At 43.7% G+C, this 13404-nt stretch overlaps 1 protein-coding gene across 3 annotated transcripts in view; it reads right to left on the reverse strand.

Moving 5' to 3' along the window:
• Window positions 1-12540, reverse strand: part of LOC111872450 — a 735500-nt gene extending 722960 nt beyond the window's left edge. For 2 of the 3 annotated variants that reach the window (XM_023866386.2, XM_023866384.2), the window contains exon 1: window positions 11933-12294. The gene's annotated coding sequence lies outside the window, so the exon portion shown is untranslated. Of the gene's footprint in view, window positions 1-11932; window positions 12295-12521 lie in introns of those variants that run through there. The other variant, XM_023866385.2, reaches the window with a different exon arrangement.
• Window positions 12541-13404: the final 864 nt, after the last annotated feature.

The raw sequence follows: 13404 nt of genomic DNA on the forward strand, positions 1-13404 counted from the left end.
ATTTGGCAGCTGAGGGAATATTATTTGGGTGAGGAAACGTATCGCTCTTATACACAAGTGTCTTAAATGTCAAAAAGGAAGAAAAATTACTAGTTCGCCATTTGTTTTCAGACACTGTACAACACAGGAGTTCAGGCCTATCCGTAACTATAAATATTTAATGAGCTTAAACACGCCAGCAGTACACCGCAGCAAACATTTAATAACCAGTTTTAGCTGTTGGACGCCAGTAAATAGCAGGAAGGTATTTTAAAGGCTTCATTTTATTCCTTGCTGGAAATACACGCAAAACCACTTAGGATCATGATTCATGGTTTCTGTGCTCCGCAGAGGGATGCAATTACGAATACTTTTGCATATTTAAAAACTTGATGTATATAGCTCATAACAGAGCATACTTTAAGACCAATTTTTCAGATTGAATGTTCTCATGGTTTAACTATTCAGATAACTGTCGTAGCACACCGCTAGTAAGGAGGCTGGTCTAGAAGCAAACACGGAGAAAACTAAGTATATGTTGCTCTCTCGTCAACAAAATGCAGGGCAAAAGCATGACATAAAGATAGAAAACAGGTGTTTTGAAAATGTGGCACAGTTCATATATTTGGGAATGACGATAACAAATCTTAACCTGATTCAGGAGGAAATTAAGAGGAGACTGAACTCCGGCAATGCTTGCTACCATTCAGTCCAGAACCTTTTGTCTTCTCGTCTGCTGCATAAAAACATAACAGAATATAACAAATTATAATCTTGTCTGTGGTTCTGTATGGTTATGAAACTTGGTCTTTGACATTAAGGGAGGAACATAGACTGAGGGTGTTTGAGAACAGGGTGCTGAGGAGAATATTTGGCCCGAAGAGGGACGAAGTGATAGGAAGTTGGAGAAAACTGCATAATGAGGAGCTTCATAAATTGAACTCTTTTCCAGGTATAATTAGAATGATCAAGTCAAGGAGGATGAGATGGGCAGGGTACATGGAACGAATGGGGAGAGAGGAATCCATATAGGATATTGGTGGGGAAGCCAGAAGGAAAGAGGCCACTAGGAAGAACAAGACGTAGGTGGGTGGACAATATCAAAATGAATCTTAGAGAGGTATGATGGGGTGGTATGGATTGGAATGATCTGGCTCAGGATAGGGACCAGTGGAGGACTCTTGTGAGCACGGTAATGAACATTCGGGCCCCATAAAATGCTGGGAAGTTCTTGAGTAGCTGCATAATTGGCGACTTCTCAAGAAGGACTCAGTTCTGTGAGCGAGTGAGTCGCAGCAGACCAACAGGACTACAGAACAATCAATCCACGTGCGATACCATTAGTCGGTATTACAGAATGGGAATATGTGTTTTAAGATTTCGAAATAATGAAGACGTGGGATTTTGGTCATTAAAGTGAGAAATTCTGCCTCTACGAATTTCGACGGATAATGTGCAGTTTGCTTTCATACTTTTCTAGCAATAAATTGCATCACAGTTTTGTAACATAAGAGATTTTAACTTTTGGGGGGGGGGCAGTTTCAAACTCACTTAAGCGTAACAGAAGCTTGAAGTAAGCAAGAAACACATGTGCTCTGAAAACGAATTTATTTCGACTTCACGCGGGATATATCAGTACTGGGGCACGGGGTAGCGTAGTTGGTTGAGGTATTATGCTACAATTCGGAAAGTCGTAGATTTGATTCCCGATGAGGTCACTGGATTTTTCAATTGACCTAATCTTTCCAGCCGCACTATGGCCCTGGGGTCGGCTCAACCTCTAACAGAAATGAGTACCAGGTATATTCCTTGGGGTAAAGGGCGGCCTGCGCGTAATTTTGACAACCTCACCGCCATGTGTGAGCCGATTGTCTATAAAATATGGAAGCCTCGACGTCTCACAATCCTATGGGCCTTCACGGCCTGTTACAGGGATAGCTTTACCTTTACTTGTGGTACTACTGCTACTGACTACCGTTCAGGCAAAACTCATCTCCGAAATGACATTTTTAACCGAGGTGGTGAAAGTGTACATGCATCAACACCACGTACTTAAAATACTCGTATACATCATTAAACTGTAGCAATTTGTGTGTGTGGGGGGGGGGATTCAACAAGCGTCGGATGGCAGAACGACAGTGAATGATTGTTAAAGATTTACAATGGAAGCGGTCGAGATCTATTCAAATATCATCTCTGAAGTTACCCGGAAGGACCGTGAAAATCCACCAAAAACCTCAGTCAGGATAGTTTGTGTTGCGGCCGAGATTCGAACCAAGAACCTCCAGAATACAAGTCCACCACACTGCCTTTAGACTAGCTAGTTCCGGAAACAGTGTTTAGATCCATTGATGGCAGGTAACAGGAACGCTGAGGGGTCATTCCATGTGAAATTATCCAGAAAGGCCGCTCACCAATTTTAAAAAAAATCAAAATTTGTACTCTTATTTCTACATATTTTCACACCTCAAAAAAATGTTAAAAAATATGATCCGCTCGGTTCTCCCGGTACAGCCGTTTTTATAATGCGAAAAAAAAACGCGTTTTCGGCTCAAATGGAGGTTGCGTTATATTCTGTATCTCGATAATTATTGAAGCTAGAGACCCAAATGAAAAACCAATTTGTTCCCCATGATATGGACAACAAATCATATCATTACAAGGTTTTACTCAACTCACTTCCTCTAGGTGTAATTAAGCTTGAAACTTACCTATCGATTTTGGGAAAAACGCTATTTTTGACCTTCAGAAACCAATGGGAGGGGGAAAGTATCAGATCTGTGGTTTCTACCCTTTGTTTCCTCCTATATAAAGAATATAATCACAGTTTTGAACACCGTACCTATTTTCCAAAAATTTCCAGGAGCTTCCAAACTTTGCTCTAGGCCCCAAATCGGCCATTTTTAACGTCTCATATCTCCGGTGGGGAATCTCCGAAAAATTTTAAACTCATAACAAATAATGCTCTATTCCAGAGTAACGTGGAGTTAAAATTACAACTTTGATATTCAACTAATAGCCATGTTTCTATAATGCGAAAAAACGCGTTTTCGCCTGAAATGGAGGTTTGCGTTATCTCCCATATCTCGATAACTATTGAAGCTAGAGACTCCAATAAGAAACCAATTTGTTCCTCATGATATGGACTATGAATCCTGTCATTACAAGGTTTCACTCAACTCACTTCCTCTAGGTCTAATTAAGCTCGAAACTTACCTATCGATTTTGGGAAAAACGCTATTTTTCACCTTCAAACCCCAATGGGACGGGGAAAGTATCAGATCTGTGGTTTCTACCCTTTGTTTTCTCCCACATGAAGAATATAATCACATAATTTTGAACACCATGCCTATTTTGCATATTCACATTCTGCAAAACACCGAACGGTCATGCAAACCCCTCAAACAACAGTCTTACGAGAGAGAGTCAGTTAATAGGTCACAAATGGATATAGAATGTAAACGTGTGATATTTGAGCCTGCAAAGAAAAACATTTATTTCTCGACATATCCTCCACCAACACTGATAACCTTGTATCACTGCTTTACTAGTGCGTCGAAACCCGCGGCAAAGAAGTTTTTGACTGTTGTCTCAGCCACGTGCGCACCTCCGTCTTAACCTCTTCGTCATCAGCGAAACCTTTACCACCCCGCTGTGAACCGCGACAAACAATTCCCATCGTAAACAGGAACCATTTCTTTAGGCATATCCTCTGCATTGAGCCCTTTTGCCCACAAGAAACGCACAACACAATCCTGCGCTTCAGTACTACAAGCCTCAAGCACGGTCGCCATGTTGACTACTGAAACAAACCTCTGAACATGCGCATGAGCGTTTTCTACCTAAACTGTCATGAAGCTGGATTGTGCTGCTACCTGGTGATACACATATAAAACCTATTACATCAATTTTATCTGCTTTTCTTCCATTTGTGGCCTATTTACTGACTATCCCTCGTACCTCCAGTGTGCCTGCTAAGTGATTTACAGACACTAACACCGGCAAGTGATAATTAGCATATGCAGAGTAACTCACAGTGATTCGCTATTCACGATATAATACAGGCCTATATTTGCAATGGCGCCTGTGTGAATGAATTGGGGGTAGATAATGAACTAAAAGAGAGATAACAAAAGATTTTGGTACATCTAGTGCCGTTCCTTTGCATCTCATGGCTTGTAGAATTCCTCCTCTCCAAAGTTTCCTCTGACGTCCTCTCCTCTGTTTTCCTGGCGGAGTAAAATTACTCATTTTTCTAACTTCTGGTATTCGCACTAAACGCTCAAACCATTTGAGTTCCTTCCGGTCCGTTCTTCCCATTATTACTTTTTCTGCTCCCATTTTTCTTCTCATTTCATATTCTGCCCATTTCGGACATGTTTTCACTTCCAATTTTCATTTCCAAAGCGAGTAATCCCCCCCCCCTCCACCTACTTACAATCAGTCGGTATAGTGACTGGGTACGGGCTGGACGACCGAAGGTTAGGAGTTCGAGGCCCAGTAAGGGTAAGATTTTTCTCCTCTTCACGTTGTTCAGATTGGTTATGGAGCCCACTCAGCCTTCCGTCAAATGGGAACCGGGAGTAGAGCGGCCGAGGCTTGAAGCTGATCACTCACTTGCAACGAATGTTGAGGTCAGGAATACGTGAATCTATACATCCACTCCCTTATACGTGTTAATGGCACAGTGTTTAATTAATTAAGCACACGAACAACGTTACCTTTTTAGCATACTTACACAATCCACATTTCAATAATACAATGACGTAAAGTCATGGGGAAGTTTCCTGCCGTCGAGTTCAGAATGTTTTCAGAATTACTGGGGTTTCGGACTCAGCCTATCGTCCGCTATTCTAAAATCTATAGAACACAATGTCTCGGAAATTGGAATTGTTTCCGTCCTTAGGTGAGGGGAGTGAGACACCTACTCTGTTGGGTCCCTTAGAAAAAGCTAACCTCAATCACTGGACCAGAATAAGGCCCAGTGACAAGATCATGTCAACACATAATGAACCTTCGGGTTGCATTTTTCTTTTCTTCCCCCCCCCCCTTGACACTACAGCCCCAGTGGGCCTAGGCCTACCTCTATGAACTTCTCCGTTCACTTCGGTTTTTCTAGATCTTAGACATACGGTAGGACTCCTTGGGCGGGTGATCAGCTCGTCGCAAGGCCTCTACCTGTACACAAACACAGAAAAACGCACACAAACATCCATGCCCTGAGTAAGATTCGAACGCACGATCCCGGCTTCCGAGCGAGCGAAGACAGTGCACGCTTCAGACAGCTCGGCTACCGTGACCGGCTCGGGTTGCATATAGTGTGGAATATTCCTTGACTAACTAAGCGACTAAGGCCGCGCCATTGCTCAAGCGGTTAGTCGCTGGCTTCCCACTGCGGCGGCCCGGGTTCGATCCCGGGTCTGGTGAAGTGGGATTTGTGGTGGACAAAGTGGCGCTGGGGCGGTTTTCTTTAATTCGTTTGGTGGAGGATAGAGTCCAACTGGATCCACTCAGCACTGCGGCAACTGGCCTATTGTAGTGTGCCCCGAGTGATTATGATGATGGAGAATTTGATGGAATGAAGATTGGCAGGGGAAACCGAAGTAGTCGGGCAAAATCCGCTCCAGCGCCACTCTGTCGAACACAAATCCCACTTGACCAGAGCCGGGATCGAACCCGGTCCGCCGCGGTGGGAAGCCAGCGACTAACCGCTTGAGCTATGGCGCGGCCAAAGTTGGCACTAACTTCGCNACCAGGGGCAGGCTACAATAGGCCAATCAGTGGCCGCCGTGCCGAGTGGACCCAGTTGGACTCCACCCCCCACTAAGCGAATTAAAAAAAACAACAAAGTAAAGTTCGATTTTGAAAACCATACGTGGTACTTTTTTTTTTCCTAAAAATTTTTGACGATGGTGCATTAGTACAAATATTATGTTTCTGGACATTATCCATCGTCATGTCTTAACCTAAAACACCGTTCTGTGTATATTACAAAACGTTTCGGAGTCTGGGTTCTCCGGTCCGAAGGGGGGGACTAGCTCCATCGATTGAATCCAACTAACTGGGTCTTACCTGGAAACGGAGACAGGATCCAGTTTCCGAAACGGTGTGTTCTGTCATATAAACAGAACTGTGTCTTTGATGAAGACAGATAAGGTAAGGTAAGGCTGTCCCTACACTTAACTACTTAGGCACTGTGCCATGTAGGGGAATGGGCGAGTGGATGTATGGACCCAAATTTTCTTGAACTACGCACTAGTTGGAGGTGAATGGTCAGCTTCACGCCTGGGTCTCTTTATCTCTGTGGAAAGAGCCCCAGGTCCCCATTTGACAGGAGGTCGGATGGAACCCAGAGCCGATCTGGACGACGTGGAGAAGGGAAAATTCTTGACCGTATCGAGACTCGAACTCCGACCCGTCGATCGTCCGGCCCGTAGCCAGTCGCTATACTGACTGCGCTATTCCGGCTCCATAGATAAAGACAGGACGCTGGATAATGTCAGTAACATAATATTTGTAACATCCTTTTTCTTCTTTAATACGGGAGTTTCATATTGCACATATCATTAAGCTTAAATGTTACATGTATTTCAAACCGTTGCAGGAGTATGCATTGCAGACTGCAGTTTTCGTGATCGGCAAGTGAGGACACCGTTTCACGAACTGGACTGCGATCACAACAAAAATGTGCGTATGTTCAGGACTTCCCTTCGTCATAAAGCACATTCGCTGTCGGCAGGCGACGTTGCGCACTGCTAAACCAACTTGATCACGCCGCGTGGGTATATTTGATGTTTTTTGCGTAAACGAGTTTGTAAAGTAACGCAGAAAGCTCTGTGTTTAATTAAGTAACATGCTATGGGGCAATGGACATATTCTTCACCTTGGCACTAGATGGAGAGCACACAAAATTACCAACAGCGTTCTTTCAACTTTAAAAATTGTACATAAAAATGATGAAAGGGAAATTAGTGAAAATCTCGCACATCGAATTTAAACAAAATCTGTTAGGCCCTTTATGAACGTATGTAAACCAGGCCTTATTATTTACCAACGTGTGAGATGACTGGCATTTCCGCACAGCTTTTGTGGAAGCGCTCCATATATGTGCCTTCAGATATCATCTAAAATATAGGGTAGCGTGCAGACTCGTTGCTAGGTAATGGTCACGAAATGACGGACGTTGCTGGGGAAGCGGATTTTTAATAAACGGTGCCACCCAAACCCATTGCTGGGTGACGCGAACACATTCCTGCGGAAACGGTTAGCATATGAGAATGAACGGTGTTCTCTACGTGGTGCGTGTCAAGGAGTTATCTTCAAGAAAATTTGGGCGACCAAGTCAGTTCTGTACGGAAGTCTGTGAAGAGAGGGCTTCAGCCGGAGACAAAGGAATAACCACTGTTGCAGCCGTTACCAGGAAACGTCTAGTAACAGACTAAAGGCACTAGACTGTGCGCTCTAGTGATTTGTAAAGTGTGGAGAGTAGCGATAGTTCTGTAACTGTTTGTATTTCCGAGTCGTGTGTATAAGTGAACAATAAATCTATTCACCAATCTAAACTCCGTCTGTAGCCACACATACTATCTATCTATGGCTCTACAGTACTCTACTGGACCTTGGCCACTTCTTCAGTTTCTTAATCCTATACACAGTCGGCAGAACACCATCGAAGGGGGATCAGCCCGTCGCAAGGCCGCTACCTATACACAGAACAACAACCCATAATAAACGCACACAGGACATCCATGCTTTAAGTAGGATTCGAACCCACGATCCCAGCGTTCGAGCGAGGGAAGGCAGTTCATGACTTAGACCGGCCGGCTTCTGTGATCGGCAGTCACACATACAACGTGACAATGCATAAAAACGTCAAACAACATCAGAATTCTGTAAATGAAGATGGGAAAGTGGGCCCTAACAACTTGGGCGATATGTAATGAAACCCACATGACAGCAGTCCAACCTGGACAACATTTTCAGTGTCGTTTCTTCTGCATCCAGAATTGACAACAGACAGGCACGTATTATCGTTTTAAAGAGTTAATTTCTCCTTAGAAAGACACAGCTATCCCTGTATGAGGGCGTGGAGGCATCGACAGTCCCACATTTTCTCTAGACAATAGGTTCATAGATGGCGGTGAGCCTTACGCGCCGGCCGCCCTTTTCCCCCTGGTACAGATTTCTGTTAGAGGCTAAGTCGACCACAGGGCCAGAGTGCGGCTGGAAGGATTGGATCAAATAACCTCATCGGGAAACGAAACCACGACCTTCCTGCTCGCAGTGTCTCAACCAAGCTACCGCGTGTCCTTTCCTCCTAAACAGTACACGAAAATAAAATCCGCATCTCACAGAAAACACATTAGGTCACCACTACAAATACGAACCAGTTAATGGTGTTTAGTGGGGGGGGGGGAATAGTCGTTTATTATATGCACCATATGAAACACACAAACACAATGTGTGGGCAGAAGGCACAGTTTTAGAGTGTACTGTAACCACCGGGCCTAAAGAGGTTAAGACACGGGCCCCTGCACAAACCCAGGACTCCCGTCTGCTGACGGCTTACCTTTCTGTTGCTGCAGGTCCCTGCTTTTCACTACACTTAACAGCTTTCTCTACTCGGTGCCTACGCTCCGTGGTTTTTGTGACTTTTTGCGACCATGCTTCTCATTTTCGGTCTTGACACGACGACTATAAATGGCGTATTCCTCTGTGGCCAAATTTTATCTGAAATAATTGCTACTTTCAGGTTACGTAAGGGGGCACGCGGTAGCGTATTTGGTTGAGGTACAAGCCGGAAGGTGGCGGGTTCGAGTCCTAATGAGGGGATTTTTCAATTTACCTAATCCTTCCAGCTGCACTCTGGCCCTGGGGTCGACTCAGCCTCTGACAGAAATCAGTATCAGGAATCTGCCTGGTGTGTAAAGGGCGGCCGGCGCGTAAGCCTGATAACCTTACCGCCATCTGTGAGCCGATTGTCTAGAAGATGTGGGAGCCTCGACGTCTCACAACCCTATGGGTCTCCACGGCCTGTCACAGGGATAGCTTTACCTTTTCTCAGGTTATGTAATATTGAATTACAAATTAAACTACACGTACTTCTAGTTGTTTAAGAAATGACATTAGGAGTCGGGAGAGGCTATGGGCTGGACAGCCGCGGTTCGATTCCTCTCTTCTCCACAGCGACTAGACTGACTCTGGGGCCAATACAGCCTCCTACCCAATGAGTATCGGAAAAATTTTCCTCGGGAGGGTGGTAAAGCGGCAGGGGTGTAAAGCTGACCAGTATGTGGAGCTATTCCCTCAACTACCCCATGTCGTCATGGCACAGTCCTTAACTAATAAAACACAAGAATAACTTTATCTTTATTGCACTACATTATAATTATCACTTTCAGAATACACAATGGCAACATGAATATTTGCTTATAACTGATGAAGGTGAAACAGACTACAGCACATTAAGCGAACACCTGATTGCCAGCATAGGTGGCGGGCTTCACTTCCTGTCGGGCCTTATTGTACGCGGGCACCTTGGCTTTTATTACTCACCAACATGGCTAAACGTCAGAACGGGACTTACAACGTTCAGTGTAAGCCTCCCACGTAGAATATTAAACAAATGTGTTTAATGGTTTCGGTACTAAGACTAGGTCACAGGAAAATAAGTTATGTCGTTTCATATGCATACAAAACGCTTGGAGAAATTAGTTACGTATATTCAGACGTTGAGCATACGGGTCACGAGACCGGTCGATAGGGTATTCGACGTGAAGAAGCATTTCCAAGACGAATTATTTTCCTCATATCTTCATGAACCTCATTTATCTTCGTTCTTGCTCTTTGCAGTAGTAAATTTCTTAAAACATTCCGAAATGATTTATTGTATATAATTATGATTGTTATGACTCTGGCTTCGTGTCATGCCCATATTTTGTAAAAATAGAAACTCCGTGGCTTTAGTCCGCAAACGAACTATACCGACCGAGCGACCGCCGCTTGTCGCCAAAGTTAGTGCCTACTTTAACCGATAGAGGGTGTCGCGTGGTCAGCGCAACGAATCCCCATGGCCGTTAATTTCGGTTTTCTAGACCGGAACCGCTACTTTTCCATTCAAGTAGCTCCTCAGTTATCCTCACGAGGCTGAGTGGACCCCTTCGAGACCCATTACTTCTTAGAAAATCTGGTAGCAAAGGGAATCGAACCCGGGGCCTCTGGATTTGTACTCTGACCAGTAGACCACAGAGGCGGTATTTCTAGACAAATTTCTTTAATGGTTGTAATTATGAATTACGATGTCATAAATTATGAAATTGATATTTTCCCCACAAGGGAGCCGGGATAGCGCAGTCGGTATTGCGACTGGTTACGGACTGGACAGCCCGAGGATCAGAGTTCGAGTCTCTGTAAGGAAAAGATCTGTCTCCTGTCTACGTCGTCCAGGCCGGTTCTGGGGCCCACCCAGCCTCCTATCCAATGGGCTCTTTCCTTGGGGGTAAAGCGGCCGGGGCCAACTAGTCCCGAGGTGAAGGATTTGTGGATCTATAAATCTACTTCCCCATACGTCTTCATGGAGTAGTGCCTAATTAGTTAAGGAAAGAGACAACTTTACCTTCTGCCCCCACAAAATAACATCTGCAGCACATCACCACACTACATTCATACCGCAAAGCCAGGTACAATACACTCGTACCAACTGCGGATTTTTGTAATCATATGCACTGCACGAAGAAACGGTCCCCAGTAAGAACGCGGCAGTAACGCTGGAGATCACGGTACACTAACACTGAATATCTACCAATTTACAGGGCACTTTCCAGCACTAAAAAGCGCAATATAAGATTAAGAGCAGTGCTGTCGAGGAAGAGAGATCAACAGACTCCACAGTCCAGCTGATTAATGTGTGTGACTTAAGTAAAATAAACAAGAAATATACTTATAGAAGCAAAATATGACAAAAATTTGAAAAAGTCTACGTATAATGGGAACTGAGAATCAGGAATTTATTTCCTAACAACCTTCTAATCATTTTCTTTACAAAATGGAACACAACAAAAGTCTGTGTTTTAATTCGAACCGATTCTATTCGCTAGTTCATTACTGAATTCAAACACATGATTTTCCTTTCTGTTTGGAATGTAAATTATGCTGTAAATAGGATGCCCACGAGAAGAGATATCCCCCAGGCGCTCGGTAACAAGTCAGAGCATTTTCTCGGTACCAGTATAACTAAACAGTAAAATGGTCCATAAAAACTTTGCTTTTCAGACACTTCAAGATCTAATACATTCTTAAGAACTCGTACTTATTTCCTTCACCATCGTAACAAAAGTTGCATACAATGTTGAAATGAAACAGGATAACTGACATAAGAACAACAACACAGCTTCACGGGATCAGCAACTTTGGATAATAATTCTGAAACGCGTTAACGTTGCAATGTATGTATACAATATAAACTCTGCATGTGACAAATACCAGAAATGGATAATTTTATTTGTTACCGTTTGAAACTGAATTTAAACTCTGTGCTGTAGGGGTGATTTATAAGAGCAGTACAATCAATATCCCATCAATATTTCATTCTAAAATGTTCATTTCCCATGTCGAACTATAAATAACAATATTATAATCTGTACACGTACAGTCACCGGCAGAATGTATAACCCTCACAACATGCTACGTACATCCCGACTCGTTTCAGATACAATTACAAAAATACACACACAAAATTAAATAAACGTACAACACAGAAAATGGTTATTAAACCTCAGATGCTGTGGCTGTGTTTCAATTACTGCTAAGTATTGCACTTAAATTAGGGCAAACTGTTGCGAAGTGGCTGCAGTAATGGCGTTTGATATTAGACCTGTTATAACATCCCCCTCTGAGAAGATCCACGTGGAACACTGCGTAGAATAAACTTGTTAGAATATAAATTTGTTCTCACCATGTTGCACCCTTCACTCATCACCAGGCACAATCACAGGAAGGCACTTACGTATCATCACAATACAAACTCCACGCCTTGCAATATCTTATTCAACTCACAGGTTCAGCTAGTGACATGTAGACGAACATCACACAGAAAAAAAAACAAAAAACTTGCACTATGGTGGTGGAAGGTGACCTGTTTCACTGTAGAAATGAGATTTAAAAGGTACGAGCCTGTCAGTCACAAGGCTTTTAAACTTGCCTCTGAAAAATATACGTGCACGGTGAGTTAAAACTGAATACAAAACATACAGAGCTATAACCGGTATAACGAGACAAACTCTAATATATTTTCTGAGGTACAAGATAAGGGTTTCCTACCCCTGGGGGCGGCCCACAAAGTGACACAGGCGAGGAGCGAGGTGCGGCAAGACATCGATCCCCCCCGCCCTACACATTCCACCACATCACAAATAGTCCTGCGCTACATTCCCCTCTGAGCTGCTAAAGACTGTTCTAAACAGTCCACTCTCGCAGAAAAATTCTGGCACTACATTTAAAACACGAAAACAGTCACTGAACAATACATTAAAATGTGTATTTACCTGCCAAAACCACGACACGATCTACTCCTCGACCTGCTTTCGTCACTCACTGCTTTACCAAAATGGCGCGCGCGCATGGGCATGGCTTATAGAACTCATCCCCCTTGGTTCCGAAGCTCATGAATTTGATCTCTATTTACAAGGGGTGATGGCGGTGGAGAGCAGGGGAGGGGATGTGCTCTGATACGAGAATGGAATGTGGCAGGACAGCTGATATCTCACATTTTTTACAATAAACATTCTTCTTTCCAAAGACAAATTTATTCATGCGAACAAGTTTCCTCCTTGCTGAAGCAACAACAAGCATGGCTGCGACATCTATGAGCACAAGCCTAAACTAGTAAGCATAATACTCATATGTTAGAGCATAAGTGGAACAACACCTACTTCTTTTCCTTGGCACTACAGCCCGTGGACATAGGACTACCTCCATGAACTTCTCCGAACACCTACCTTTACGTATACATAATTATCATAGTAAACCCAGGTAAAAATGAGCACACCAAAAATATTAGAGCTTCTTCGAACCACATCACACACTTAATTTACTGGAAGAATTTGAGAAGTTATTCAATGCACTACCTTCATGTTACATTTCATGTACCTTCTGTCATTACGAAAAAGGATGTGAAGCCTTCTTGCAGCAAATAGGAGATCGAAACGCGAGACGTGGGGCTATACGCCACTCTAGCACCAAGTTCTGTGCTGTCACCTCCCACCAAGCTGTGGTACGAGTAGGAGCGCACGTTGCCTAGACACCTGCCCCTATATTTGCAGACTAACGTGCAGACTTGCGTGCACGATGGATTGCCGGTACCCAGGCGTTGATTTCCCTATTCAATATGCCCATGATTCATAGCTCCATAACGTGTTTGCTTCAGCA

The sequence above is a fragment of the Cryptotermes secundus genome, unplaced genomic scaffold, assembly GCF_002891405.2.
Source record: "Cryptotermes secundus unplaced genomic scaffold, Csec_1.0 scaffold322, whole genome shotgun sequence".
In the NCBI taxonomy this organism is placed as follows: Eukaryota; Metazoa; Arthropoda; class Insecta; order Blattodea; family Kalotermitidae; genus Cryptotermes; species Cryptotermes secundus.